General features: G+C 35.4%; 1 long non-coding RNA gene across 1 annotated transcript in view; it reads right to left on the bottom strand.

The window, feature by feature from the left end:
* LOC149134337 (uncharacterized) overlaps positions 1-874 on the bottom strand; it is a 30,942-nt gene extending 30,068 nt beyond the window's left edge. Inside the window, exon 1 of the long non-coding RNA XR_016242831.1 lies at positions 419-874. This is a non-coding gene — a long non-coding RNA (uncharacterized LOC149134337). The remainder of the gene's footprint in view (positions 1-418) is intronic.
* Positions 875-12,842: the final 11,968 nt, after the last annotated feature.

Below are 12,842 nucleotides of genomic sequence, written 5' to 3'. Positions count from 1 at the left end.
ACTCGGAGTTTTATCATGGCTACTGAATAAGTGTCACATTTTTACAGATAAATTCCTCTATTTACATAATATCGAGGTCTCTTTCTTTCTTTTGTTGTCCTTCCTGTCAAATATATATATATATATATATATATATATATATATATATAACAATACTAGTAATGTACTAATTCATTTCAAAGACGAACCCACGAATTTAAAAGGTAATTTGTTCTTGGATCTAAAGAAATAATAATTTTTGTTTTTGATTGATATTTGTCCACTTTTAAGTGTGTTGCAAGACGGTGAAAGTGACTGGAACAGTAAAACGTCTGCCTAGAATGCTTTCGTGTAATTAGTTCAGTCCCTCCAGCTAAGCCGTTCAAATCTTACATAAGACGATTTTGTATCGTGCAATAAATATGTTTCAGATACTTACAAAAAGTCTGTAATTTTTGAGGGAAGAGATTAGTTGATTATACCAACGCTTGTAGTTGACTGGTACTCGTTTTATCGATCACGAAATGATGAAAGGCAAAGTTGACGTCGGTGGTATTTGAACTCAGAGCATAAAGAGCCGGAAGAAACGTCGCTGAGCATTTTGCCCAACGAGCTAACGATTCTGTCAGCTCGTTCCCCTTGTCTTGTGACAAATAACAGTAATCGAAATAAGATGAAATTTAATCGATGATATTCATTCCCTACAAAAACTGGTTTTGTAACCAATCGAAATAAATTAACTATATATGGTGTGTGTGTGTGTGTATGTGTGCGCATAAGATTTTACAACTTCCCTTTTAAAAACATTTTCTGCTCGTGTAATAAACTATAACTTTCCGTGTAAGGCGGCTAACAGCTGAAGATGGCATTATGACCTCATAACAATATCAGAAATTTATGACATTGAAAGAAAATCATATTACGGGAGAAAAAGTGTGAAAAGTTAAGTGAGATGAACGTTGTAGTGATTGTACGTTAAGAGTTTAGCTCTGAAAATCAGCCTGCAGTCTCCATTGCTCTTTGCTGCTGCGATGCTGTGGTCCATTTAGGAAAGGTATGAATGTCCCCACTTACTTCGTAACTTCCCCTTTTAAAACATTTTCTGCAAGTGTAATGAATTATAATTTTCCGTGCAAGACATTTAACAGCTGAAGATGGCATAATGACCTCGTAACAATTCTACGGGAGAAATTTATGATATTGAAAGAAAATTATATTACGGGAGAAATGTGTGAAAAGCTAAGTCTGAAAAACGTTGTACAGCTTATACGTTGATGAAGAGCTAAGCTCTGTAAACCAGCCCGCAGTCTCCATTTCTCTTTGCTGCTGATAATTTTTCCAGTTTATTTAGATCAAAGATGTTTTAAGAACGGTATGACGTGCGCAAAGATAGGGGCTTCTGCAATTAATTATCTAGATGTTTTAATTTCAATCCAATAAAAAACACAAAAAAACAAAAAACAAAAACGAAGAAAATCCTTAAAAAGAAGAGAATTATATATTTTATTTGTATCCGCAAAAGAAATTCTCAGTTATTTTATTAAAATTTAAAATTTTCAAAGCGAAGAAAGAAAAAAGTAAAAAGAAGAATAACAAACCCAACTCACATTATTTAATTTATTTTTTCTCTTGAAATGGTTAATATTCATTAGTCGTTCAACAAACAGGATGCTGGAGGCATTAAGATATATTCTGTATCTCAATAATTTGTTCTGCTTTAAAAGTCACACGGAAATCTGTTCCCAAAAATTAGCTTCCTTGAAACATGTGACATCCAATTTGATACAAAACAGAACGAGCTTTCTCCAATGGATGCTCGACGAAGTTTCCTGTTTTACACTGATTTCATTGTACTAGTTTATCTTTTAAGGAAGTAGACCTTTTTTCTGTCTCACTAAGTTGAGAAAAAGCCAAAAAAAAAAAAAAGCAGACAATTAACTCATTTTATTTGTGGTGAGAATAATTCTGGACTATTTGTTTGGCACAAGATACGAAGACTGTTTTCATAATTTATACCTCTCGGTAAGACGTTTATGCATACACACATATATACGATACGATACATACATACATACATACATACATACATACATACATACATACATACATACATACATAAATACATACATACATACATACATACATACACACAGACATACGTAGACATACTTACACAGATACATACATGTATTTATGTATATGTATGCATGTATGCATGCATATATGTATGTATATATGTGGTGTGTTTGTGTGGGTGTGCGCGTGTGTATGTAATGATTAATTAAGTGAGCATTGGTGCATAAAAATACGAGAAAAAGCATTCAATACAGGAAGTGGTTTGATAAAATTTTAATCGAAAAATCGAGTAAAGCTGTTTGACGTAAACACGGGTGCTTTTGATGGGGTGGGGAGGTGTAGGAAATCATTGGTCTATATGCTTTCAATTTGTCGCATAAGAAGCTTTCGGATGCTGAATGGAGGGCTCTATCGGAATAATGGATTTTCTATCGTACGAAATATGAATGGCCACAATGTAGGCAGATTTAGAAACGGTGTTATGACAATGTCCAATGAATTAGAATTAAATATTTAATTAAATATTTAATGAGAAATTCAGCTTGTGGGACACAACGTTAGACTTGGAGGCAAACAAATTTTCCATTAGGGTTAGGGTTAGGGTTAGGGTTAGGGCTAGGGTTAGGACTAGGGTTAGGGTTAGGGTTAGGGTTAGGTTTAGGGTTAGGACTAGGGTTAGGTTTAGGGTTAGGGTTAGGGCTAGGGTTAGGGTTAGGGTTAGTGTTAGAGTTAGGTTGGGGTTAGGTTTAGGGTTAGGGTTAGGGTTAGGGTTTGGGTTAGGGTTAGGGTTAGGGCTAGGGTTAGGGTTAGGGTTAGGGTTAGGGTTAGGGCTAGGGTTAGGGTTAGGGCTAGGGTTAGGGTTAGGTTTAGGGTTAGGGTTAGGTTTAGGGTTAGGTAATTTAGTTTCTGTTGTTAGTTGGCATACATCATCACTATACTCAGATGCAAATACTTTTGAAAAAGTTTATCATTTCTCTAACGAAGTATTTAGTCTTTGCTGATTTTTAGAGAAGGTAAAGTATATACTTTTGCAAACCAATTTGATATTGTCTGCTGTGTAATAACATTAGAATGAAATACTCCATTAATATTCCGAGCTGTCTGTGATGGTGTACTTCGAAGAAAGAACTCATATTTCAAAACTGTACGAATTTCCGACTTATCCATCTCTAAATAAAAATGGCAACCGATGTTGGTGTGTTTACGTCCCCGTAAATAAGCGATTCGGCAAAAGAAACTGATAGAATAAGTATTAGGTTTACAAAGAATAAGACCTGGGGTAGATTTCCTCGACTAAAAGGAGCGATGCTCCAGCATGGCTACAATCAAATGATATAAATGGGCATAAGCATGCACAATATACATAGAATATTCGCTGAAATCTATAGCGAGTGAAAAAGCAGTCAGTGGTGATAAAAAATGGATTGTCTACAGTAACCTCAATGGAAAACAATCATGAGGCAAACGTAATGAACCAGCACAAACCACATCGAAAGCTGAATTGTATAAAAAAGGTCATGCTCTCAATTTGGTGGGATTACAAAAGTATTGTGTATTTTAACCGACTTCCAAGGAACCAAACAATCAATTCGGATGTTTACTGTCAACAACTAATGAACCTGGAGGAAGCAATCAAAGAAAAACGGCCAGAATTGGCAAATCGCAAAGGAATCATGTTCCACCATGACAACGCTAGACCACGCTCGTGAAAAATTATCCGAGCTTGGTTGGGAAGTGATGTCACACCCACCAAATAGCCCTGACCTTGCACCATCAGGTTACCATATATTTCGAAGTTTGCAAAATTCTTTGAATGGTAAAACTTTCAATAATGATGATGACTTGAAATCGCACTTGCTTCAATTTTTGGCTGATAAGGACCAGAAGTTCTACGAGCGCAGAATCATGAAGTTGCCAGAAAGATGGTAAAAGGTCATCGAACAAAATGGAAAATATATAATTGATTAAAGTTCATTCTTTGTTTGAAAAAAGAAATGACTTTTATTTCACACTAAAACCTGAAATTACTTTCTTGCCAACCAAATATATATATTACATGGAAAAATGCGAGCAAGAGAAATAATATTCTTAAGATTATAAACCTGGAAAATTACAGGGCAAGTCATTACACTTGGAAAAGTTCAGGACAACTTATTACATCTGGTAAAGTACAGAACAAGAAAATTTTTACTTAAAATATTGCAGCTAAGGATAAAATTTGAATATTAAAAATTATTTGATATCAATTTACAACGTAACATTATAATTAAAAAATGAGAGCCAAAAGTACCAATATAGCTAAAGTTTTATGCAAAGTAGAATAGTATATATGGTAGGCAAATTCATTATGTCAAAAAATAGGCATTGGGTCAAGACTAAAACTATAAAGACTTGGCAATAACTCAAGCAAATTTTACTGTGAATTTGTTGTTATAGGTAGATTTTACTGTAATATATAGCTAATTTTTGTATCATTCTATTTATTGAACTAACTAATTATGTACTATTATTTCTTATAACCTATTTTCAAAATTCTAATTATTAATTATTAATTTTAATTATTAATTTTTTAAAGTGAAAAAATATTTTAATTGAGTTATTTTTAATTCTTAATAGAAGTAACAAGTAATAACAAATAAATGTGATAACTTGTAATAATATTTGTAGTTTTAATAAAAGCTAATATTTTCTAAATCTAAATATTTTATTTGAAATTTTATCCTTAGTAGCAATATTTTAAGTAAAAATTTTCTTGTTCTGTACTTTACCAAATATAATAAGTTGTCCCGAACTTTTCCAAATGTAATAACTTGTCCTGTAATTTTCCAGGTTTATAATCTTAAGAATATTATTTTTCTTGCTCGCATTTTTTCATGTAAACCATGGTCTACTATCGTCGCTAGGAGTTGATCAAATTCGTTTTTGAATGTTTCAGTAGAGATTCCTTTTATATTTCTGATCTTTATAGGAAGGCAGTTGAACAATCGAGGACCTCTAAATATCAGATTAGCACAACAAAGTGTTTGTGCTCGTGATTTCGAAGGTGGTATAGTTTTGGAAGCTGGCAGTACTTACCAGTTCGTGCATTAAAATTCTATTTAATGTCTAAGTTTGGAACATGCACCTCCAGGATTTTCCATATGTATATGAAAGCTTATATCTCTCATCGGTGTTCAAGAGAATAGAGATGCAGAGCTTCTTTTAGATATACCCAGTAATTAAGAGCTATAGCCAAAGTTATTTTACTGGTGAACTTTCTTTGTAACTGTTCAACCTCTTCTATGAGACTGAGTGAGGTTGGAGAGCGGTCCACAGCATAGGTATCGGATTCAAGAAATAAGTACTGAGGTTGATTTGTTCTGCTAAGCACTTGATGGCGGTGCTCCAGTATGGACGCAGTCCAATGCCTGAAACAAGTAAAAGACAAAAGATAAAAGATAGACTAAAATAGTTCGTTAATATAAACATTGATACAAAGGGAAACAACTGAAAATATTTCCTCCAAGAAAAATTGATATAAGGGAAATAACTCTAAGTTTCATGTTCACGAGGCAATGTAAGGGAGGTGACTTTTCATAAGTTTATTTTCATGTTCATGTGGTACTAGGGCTTGTTCGAATCTGAGAACAGCAGTGACGTTAACTTCCGTTTCATAATCAGCACCCCCCCCCTAAAAAAAACATTTTTATAAAAATTAATCACTTATTTTTTAAATAATATAATTATTCATAAAGTTCTTATAAATGTAAAAATAGGCAGTTTCAGAATATGCAGCCTCACCGAATGTAACTTTATTAGATTAAAAAGGTTAGAGTGTTTGTTCCAACTTTTTAGGTTTTGCGTTCAAATCACACTGAAGTCAGCATTGTTTTCCACCCCTCCTGGGTCGAAAAAATAATTAGTAGTCAGGTGTTGATGTCCATGATATCAATTAACATACCCCTTGTGCCCAAAATTTCAAATCAAAGGCGGCGAGTTGGTAGACGGTCGACTTTGCCTTTCATCCTTTCGTGATTGATAAAATAAGTACCAGTTGAACACTGGATCAATATAATAGACGAGCCTCTTGCTCTAACATTTCAGGCCTTCTATCTAACTATCTATCTATCTATCTATCATTCTATCTATCTATCTATCTATCATTCTATCTATCTATCTATCTATCATTCTATCTATCTATCTATCTTATTATTATTATTATTATTATTATTATTATTATTATTATTATTATTACAAAAGCAGCTAGCTGACAGAATCGTTAGCACGCTGGACAAAATGCTTAGCGGTATTTCGACGGTTGCTACGTCGGAAGGGAGTACAATTACAATGCCACTACGTAGTAATGCCACTTCTATTCCATACAAAATCTACCCAAGAGCATCTCGTTTTTACTACTTCTGTCTATTGTAAATAAGATTTCATTGGAAACAGAAAATAATCGGTTTATCGAATCTGACCCCTTCACCAACTTTTCATATAGTCACGAACTTCTTAAACCTAAAATCCACTCCTCTTGTATTCATGTCAACCACTCAACCATGTCTACATCTATAAATATCACAGAAAAGAAATCTGGCTTTCTGTGCCAAACCGAGACAGCAGGATAATACATACAATAGATCGGGAGGCGTGATGGCAGAATTGTTAGCACGCTGGCCGAAATGCTTAGCGGTATTTTCGTCTGCCGTTACGTTCTGAGTTCAAATTGCCTTGCATCCTTTCGTGGTCGATTAAATAAGTACTAGTTACACACTGGGGTAGATGTAATCGACTTAATCCTTTTGTCTGTTCCTGTTTGTCCTCTCTATGTTTAGTCCATTGTGGGCAATAAAGAAATAAATACATACAGTGGATTCGGCTGTGAAAGGAATCCTCCGTATATGCTTTAGTAATCTTTGTTTTTTTTTCACAACCACCGGAGCGTGAAGTGTTCCTCACAAACGCAGGTTCGTGAGATGGTTGTGGCCTGTAAACAGTTTTGTGTAGGAACCGGAAAGAGAAGCATGGACACGCAATGCGCATGTCAAAATAAAACGGAAGCAAAGAATAAAAACGCAATGTGCGTGGCAAAATAAAAAGGGAGAGAAGAATAAAAGTGCAATGCGCATGTCAAAATAAAACGGAAGAGGAGAATAAAAACGCAATGTGCATGTCAAAATAAAACGGAAGAGAAGAATAAAAGCGCAATGCGCATGTCAAAATAAAACGGAAGAGAAGAATAAAAGCGCAATGAGCATGTCAAAATAAAACGAAAGTGAAGAGTAAAACAAGGTATATGATGGTTCGTATGCCATATCTGACCTCACTGTCACGCAGCTTTGCTGCAATTTTCTTGTGTCTAACTTCCTTTTTTTTCGTAGAAAAACGCTGAAGAAGAGAGAGATGTATGTAGAAGTATCTGTATCCTTAATTTTCGTTGTTTCAGTCATTGGACTGAACTGCGGCCATGCTGGTGCACCACCCTGAAGAGTTTAGTCGGACAAGTCGACTCCAGGATTTATTTTTTGTTATAAGTCTTATATTATAAGTACTTATTCCATTGGTCAATTTTGCCGAACCACCACTATAAGGACGCAATCAAACCAGCCTCGGTTTTCAAGTGGTGGGAGAGGGCAAACACAAGGAGACTCGCACACATATACGACGAGCTTCCAGAGAGTTTCCGTCAATCAAATTCACTCACAAGGCCGGGGTCACAGCGGAAGACACCCAAAGTGTTGTGCAGTGGAACTGAACTCGAAACCACGTGTTTGCAAAGCGAGGTTCTTAATCACACAACCAAGCCTTTCTTTTCGAAAAATGTTCTTTATCTTCCAGCTTACTCCCGACTCCGCCACCAAAAAAAAAAAAAACACCGTAGACAAAAGATCTCTCTCATAAATATTGTCAGCACAATATTTATGAGAGAGATCTTTCTTTAACTCTTTATAGAACGTATTTGGTTTCCCCAAATAAGCTTAAGAATATAATGAGTGCTAATGAAAGAATGCTTCGGTTCAGAGACGATCACTAAGAGGCTTTGTTTCTTCGTCATGCCTCTACGATTTGAGCCAGGCTAAAAAAAAAAAAAATAAAAGTTCTCATATCTCAGCGCACATATATTGGTTTCTAACTGTGACACAAGGCCAGCAATATCGGTGGGAGGGGAAAGTCGATTACCTCGATCCTCAGTAATCAACTGGTATTTATTTTATCGACCCCGAAAGGTATGAAAGGCAAAGTCTACCCTGGCTGAATTTGAACTCAGAACGTAAAGACGGATGAAATGTGGCTAAGAATTTTGCCCGGCGTGCTAACGATTCTGCCAGCTCACAGCCCTTCTCAATGCACTCATATTAACACTTGATAACTCATCCTTGGAGAGGAAAAAACATCCAGGGTTGTTATCGTGTCAGCCATCTCCTACTTCGATTACACTGGCATTTCTAAAAACTTTTCTATATTGATTACACTTTTACTCTTTTAATCTCTTTTAATTGTTTCAGTCATTTGACTGCGGCTATGCTGGAGTACCACCTTTAGTCGAGCAAATCGACCCCATTCATTGGAAGCCTAGTACTTATTTGCCGAAACACCAGCATCGGTTGTCAAGCGATGTTGGGGGGACAAACTCAGACACACAAACACATACACACATAAATACATATATATATATACATATATACGATGGGCTTTTTTCAGTTTCCGTCTACCAGATCCACTTACAAGGCTTTGGTCGGCTCGAGGCTATAGTAGAAGACACTTGCCCAAGGTGCCACGCAGTGGGACTGAACCCAGAACCATGTGGTTGGTAAGCAAGCTACTTACCACACAGCCACTCCTATGTATTTTTAGCAGCGTTAATAATGCCATAATTAAGTACACTTTATTATGCACAGTTAATATTTCGAGCATGGCCCTTTCCATGGACCTTTGTGTCGTAGCCGATCGATATTCCTCTCTCTTCGTAGTAGCCCACGTTTCACTTGCGTATAAGTATGTAGATAGGGCAGTTGTATCGAAGGGAATGGTACGTAGAGTATTGTCTAGTCAAGAATATCATTGCGAGAGCATTTCTGAAATAAAGTAATACGGAAAGAGAGAGAAATGAACGATGTGATTGTAAAATACCAAAACATAAGTTAATCTAGGCTAGACATTTAGCAAGGTTCACAGACAACAGGGGAACCCGTGCAGTTTCCGAGTAGTGTCCATCTATCACGCACCTGTAACTTATTTACTGATCTTTCCCCTTTCTGTCTCGGTTCCCTAAACACACTGTGTTTATTTTCAGCTTGTTTTTTTTTGTTGTTGTTCATTCACATACTTATTACCGTTGCTTTCATAATTTTCCTTCTTTGTTTTAAATTGAACGTGGAGAAGGTTTGGTATTGAATGGGGTGCAATGGCGGTGGCTGTGATATCAGAGTGTTCTACAAGAGTTTATGTCAGTAATATAAATATTACTGACATAAACTCAAATGCGCTCGCTCACGCACAAACACACACGTTTATCAAATTCACTAGTAAAACATTCGTTGGTGTAGAGTTATAGTAGAAGACACTTGCCCAAGATACTGCGTAGTGGGACCGAACCCATTACCAAGGGATTCAAAACGAGCTTCGAAATCATGCAGCTACGCCTGCGCCTATAATCACATTAAAAAAAATTATTTATTGTCCAAAACTGAGAAAGCAGCCATAACGACCTCTTTGTTTATGATCATACAGAGCAGCAAAACAAGTCACCAGTTGTTACAGAGCATTCTCTTTTTGTGATGCAACCAGATATGAGTCCAGAGATGAATATTTACAGACGAGTTCTTGTTTTCCAGTGAGTCTTTATGAGGGCGGAAGACCATATTGATGTCCTCAATGAATCAGGTTTGGGAAACATGCGGTACACGAGTGACATACAAATCCTTTTTTGCATTTTCTATGGGACAAATAATGTATTACGTGAGCACACAAGTTAATAGTTACGTAATAACATTTTGAATTTTGTAACATAATTTTTAGGTCGTTTATTTAAACAATTTCGTTCCATTTTCCTCTCATTTACTCCAGTTTGACCTTTTTTTTAAAAAAACAATTTGCTTATTGTAATTTGTGGTGTCTTCTTTACTATATACGATGTTTGTTAAATTATTCTTTAAATGGTTATATCCTAATTTATGCCAAGTGATATTGTGTCTTATGTTGACCATGGAATTATCAAGGCCACTGCCGTATTCCGGAGAATGGGCGTTATCAGGTTTTCCAACACGTCGGTCTACACATAAAGATCTGGTTCTATAATAACATAGTTCTATCAACTCTTTTCTATTCCAGTCAGACATGGAAGAGCACCGTGAAAATCGATAGAAAGCTAGATGTGTTCAACCACAGATGTTTGAGAAGGATTCTGAGAACGTACTAACAAGACCACATAATTAATGAAGACGTTCTAAAGAGAAGCAATACATGAATACTTTGCGAAATCGACACAAAACGAAAATTGAAACCAGTAGGTCGCATATTCCAGCTGTCAGAACAATGCGATTCTAAAGCAGCTTTCAACTGGACACCACCAGAGAGAGAGAGAGAGAGAGAGGGAGAGAGAGAGAGAGAGAAAGAGAGAGAGAGAGAGAGAGAGAAGAGAGAGAGAGAGAGAGAGAGAGAGAGAGAGTGAGAGGAAGACCAAAAACTACTTGGCACAAAACATTCACAACTGTAAGAATAAGAGAGGCCAATATCACATGACCAGATGTAGAGAAAACTGCAACCAACAGAAACCAGTGGCGTTAACTTGTTGCCCAAAGTGTTCGAGAGCAGTAAAGGAGCCGATAACGATGCTGAATATATCATAAGGCTCACTGCTAGAAAAATGTTACTCATATCTGCATTACAATAAACGTGTGAGGCATGCTTTCAGATCATCCCTAACAAGCTTCCATAAACTGACAATATTGCCCTCGTTCTATTCCTACAACATTATTTCTTTTCTCTTAATAGTAAACATGGTTTCCTTGGTAAGTTTATACATCATCAGTTTTTAGATTTTAAGATTTATTTCTTGCGATATCAACCTACTTCTGGGTTTCTTCTTTGGTAGAAACCTCTGATCTAGTTTGCGCGTTAATCTTCGATTAGGCAGCATTCAGCCATGTTGTTGTTGTGTCTACATACTTCTCTTTCTTGTTGCTCTTTCTCTCTCAAACAAAGAATCGCTACTGCAAGTATTGAATACTATCTTATTTCTTTATTGCCCACAAGGGGCTAAACATAGAGGGGGCAAACAAGGACAGGCAAATGGGTTAAGTCGATTACATCGACCCCAGTGCGTAACTGGTACTTAATTTATCGACCCCGAAAGGATGAAAGGCAAAGTCGACCTCGGCGGAATTTGAACTCAGAACGTAACGGCAGACGAAATATCGCTAAGCATTTCGCCCGGCGTGCTAACGTTTCTGCCAGCTCGCCGCTTTGTACTATCTGTCTCGTTTGTTAAACTGAAAACGTGTGTAGGTAAATACACACACACACACACACACACACACACACACACACACACACACACACACACACGCACACGCACGTATGTGTGTATGCACATTTATTTAAATTTATCCGTCATTCCAACATTTGAATTCATTGTAATTCTGAAAATAAGTGGTTAACTTTTCATTTTACTGTTAGCCCCACAACAATCTGCTTTGTCACTCAACTCGTTTACATCAATAATATAATACCAGTAATATTCTGGGCTTGAGCGCATATATTGCACCCATCTCTTACAACCTCTATCAGTAAAACCAATCTTTATTTTTTTTGTAAAAAGTGAATATTATAATTTAGGTTCAATTCTGATTATACTATTAGGTTCTTACATAAATCCGTTGTTTTTCTTTCTGTTTGGCATCCCATCGTCGTATCTCTGAATAGAAGTAAAAATCTATATAAATTTCAGAAACGATAAATAACAGTCGTAGAGGCTAAAAAGGGCTACAAAAGCCGCATAAAACCCCAACGATAAAAATATTTTTCGCGTTAATTTAAATAACATTGGAAAAGATTTAGTATTAAAAGAAAAAGAAAATGGAAATAAATAAATAAATATATAAATAAATAAATAAATAGATAAAAAGCAAACATATTTATTTGACAACCGAATAGAAACATTTCCTTCATCTGTAAAAATAATTTTGAAGATAACGACGTTTAAATAAAGCATAAAAGAGAAAGAACAATTTGTTTCAGAATTTCATATGAGATAATATATTTTTTTTGAATAAGAGAGAATAAAATTTCTGCAAGGTGAATATTTTGAACTAAATATCGAATCTGCTACAATCTGTTTATTCAAATACAAGTTAGAAGACGTTTTTAAATCTATTTTGACATGATGAAGTCATCATATCTTGATGGTAAACTATTTTGCGACAAAGAAAACAAGGAGCAAAAACTAATTGTTAGAATGTTTCTAATCTGTGAATTTCTCTGAAATATAATTGGGGAATACAAACATGATAAATTAGAAAAGATTTCTTTTACCATCCCGTAAATCCAATTCTTTTTTTTATAATTATAATTCTAGCATTTTTGTTTTATTATTTTGTAATCTGCTGAAATTATTTGTAGCTGGTGAATAATAAATATATGTACGAAATAAGTAGATGAACAAATCGATAATAAAATAGATAAAAAGAAGATATAAATGTACAAACTGTTAAGCATTGCTGGAAGATTAAATCTACAATAAAGAACTAAACCTTCACCAAAAATATTATAATGACTACAGAAATACAATGTCAACAACAACCACAACA

Source organism: Octopus bimaculoides, chromosome 8 (genome assembly GCF_046866305.1).
Source record: "Octopus bimaculoides isolate indiv1 chromosome 8, ASM4686630v1, whole genome shotgun sequence".
NCBI classification, from domain to species: domain Eukaryota; kingdom Metazoa; phylum Mollusca; class Cephalopoda; order Octopoda; family Octopodidae; genus Octopus; species Octopus bimaculoides.
The sequence above is the reverse complement of the archived record's forward strand: the minus strand, read 5'-3'. Positions and strand labels throughout refer to the sequence as shown.